The following is a 2,966-nucleotide window of genomic DNA, read 5'->3' as shown; positions in this document are numbered from 1 at the left end:
GGGGAAAACTTCCTCTTTTCATGGGGAATGATTCCTAATCATTTTGTATAAGTACCAAGTCGAATTTGCCTTTAGGGGTTGATTTTTATTAGTTTTATTGTGGAGAGAACTCATATTTTTGCAGCTCCATTGTCATTTTTTGTAGGGATGTAATTGTATTGATGAAAATAATGAATATTGGTGACATGTTCAGCTTCTAGATCTTGGTCTCCTTCATAGGACTCTGAGTTTCCTTGGGCTTGGCCATCCGAGGAGCCTCAGAGTCTTTGTATCATTTACTTTTCTTCCTTTCACTTCTTATTCACATGCATCTTTTTTTTTTTTTTTTAATGTTTCCTGCATTTAGGATTAATGATTTATTGTTGTAGGATTGGTTAAATGGCTGAAATAAGTTATTTTACAGGATCACAAACATCATTTCATCATTGGAACAACTTTGGAAGGTCATAGTAATCATTGCACTACTTGGATTAGCTTGCTTATTCCCAAATTGAGATTTCTGGAAGTCCCTTGTGGCAAATAACAACGAATTTTTGCTATTTTTTAGAGCATGTTAACGAGCTTCAATCGAGTTGATTCCACTTCCATTATATTACAAAAACATTCTAGTTAATAACAAAAATTCCCCCATTGCACTTGCACTTGATTAAGTTAGACAGTTGATAGATTTACTAGCTCACTAGTTCTCGAATTTTTAGATTGTAGACTAGTAATTTTCTATTATTTTTTAACTTGGGTTAACAGAGGTCTTTTTGAGTGATTCCACTTGGAATGGAGACCTAAGACATCCTAGTCAATAACAAAATTTGTCCCATCCAATTTGGATTTGATTTGGTTGGTCATTTGGTGAATTATAACTCCCTATAGCAAATTTGTTGTTTCCTGTAGTAAACTACAGGAAACCCTATAGCAGCCTTCCAACATGTATATACTTGCCCATATTCGCTCAAGAAGCTTGGTTATTGTCCCTTAGGGTTGAATCAAGACCCCTAGGCTCTAAATCAATTATTATGGAAGACTAAAGACCACTTAGGACTTGCCTCTTTACCCATGCAAAACATTTCAACGATTTGGGCTAATGGACAGATTTATGAAATAGATAGTACAATGATGATTGCCATATCCAATGAAATCTGTTAATGGATTTAAACTCTTTGAAATATAATAGTTGACATTTAGTTCATGATCTTTATTTTATGCAATTAGAATAGGTTTCTTTCCTTATATTTTCTTTCTTGTAATAGGTTACGGTTTTCATTTCGAGCATTTCATTTTCTGCAATTAGTTTAGGATTTGATTTCATTACATGCACTACATTACATCATGACATCAAAGGAATGAATTCGAAAAATCTCTTGGTTTTCAACATGGTATCAGAGCTTTCGTTTGAAGAAGCAGACCTGAAGATCACATTCTTGTTAGCATTCTTAAAAAGAATTATGCGGAAACCTCAATCAAAAGATCTGTGTTGATATTGAAGGTCAAAACTATAAGCTCGGTAGTTCGCACTTAATTACAAAAGCATGCATTACTGAGAAATTCGCTTTTGAGGAAGTTTTCTATTTCTGAGTGGTTCATTTATATCTGTGGATTGAACACATGCTATAATGATTTGTTATAATTGCCATGGCTCACGTAGAACTTCCGAGGATCGTTTTCTTTTTATGTAACTCGCTCTTTGTGATACTGTTCGCTTGAAAAAAATCAATCTAGTCCTATAATGATTTCGGTGGGTCAAATCTATAAAGGGACTCGCTAACTACATGTCTGTGATTTGTATTGTGGCCCGCACCACTATGTGTAACCACATTTCACTGCTCGTGGATCTAATGATCGCATTATGTGAGATATGGCATCACATTCCAATAAATAATAACCAGAATACAGGGGTTCGATCAATGTTTTTGCTATCTACAATAGTGGCACGAAGGCAAGCGATTGCATGTAGCATAAAAGGTTACGTTCCAAAATTTTGTGGAAGTCTCATTTAGGAGACGACGAGTAATGCACGGTTTGAATGGTTTCGTTGTTACGAAATTTGGTTAATATATCCCACAAATCTCCGTGGAAAGCTTAGTTCCTCCGAGCAGGATGATCTAACAAGGAACATTGCTATGCGATCATAGGGATCCTGGTTTTAAGCCCCGATGCCCAAAGATCCGACTACATTTGATGGAGAGAAATTGAACCTTTGATTATGAATGGAAGCAGGCATGACATTTTCAAGCTACACATGGTTCAGTGATACATCAACCAATATGAATGGAAGCAGGCATAACATTTTCAAGCTACACATGGTTCAGTAATACATCAACCAATATATTTATATATTGCGCTATCATCAAAGTGTGGATTGATTCCTATCGAAAAGTCATTTGACTTGACTATGTCCACGTCGGTCAAGCTGTCATTGAATATGGCGCCGAAATAGGTATATCAAGGAAGTCGTCCTACCAAAATAATTTGTCAAAATAATAAAGAATGGCTTTATCAACTATAGCTCATATTGACATTCCAGAAGGCTTGTTATACTACCTTTTTGGATCGTTGTATGGCACGCCCATATATCTTGCACTTATTTACTTTGGCTTTGAAGGAATGATAAAGATTCACATAACCAAAGATGACAATGAATTGAAGTCAGTGACGTTAACCTCATTGTAGAAAAGGCAATGATAAATACAACAAGCTCTGTATAGTGGTTCTCTGAGCTTGTATTAAACAGTGGCATCTATAGTGACCACAAATGGAAATAACTTAAATATAGAAGTACAACTACAATTACGAGATCAAAACTTTATCCTTGGGATGCAGTCTCTTTTAAATGAAGTCAATTGGAGGCCAAACCTTTGCAAGAGAGGATAAGGTAAGGCTGCATAAAGGTATGTATGGTATCTATGTATTGTATGGTCATTTGTAAGGCTTTGCTAGAGGGTCTCTATGGTTTTGCAATTCCTTTATAATAG

This window comes from Pinus tabuliformis, chromosome 2_2, assembly GCF_031772625.1.
Source record: "Pinus tabuliformis cultivar Carrire ecotype Pingquan chromosome 2_2, CPIR1, whole genome shotgun sequence".
NCBI lineage: Eukaryota > Viridiplantae > Streptophyta > Pinopsida > Pinales > Pinaceae > Pinus > Pinus tabuliformis.
The sequence above is the reverse complement of the archived record's forward strand: the minus strand, read 5'-3'. Positions refer to the sequence as shown.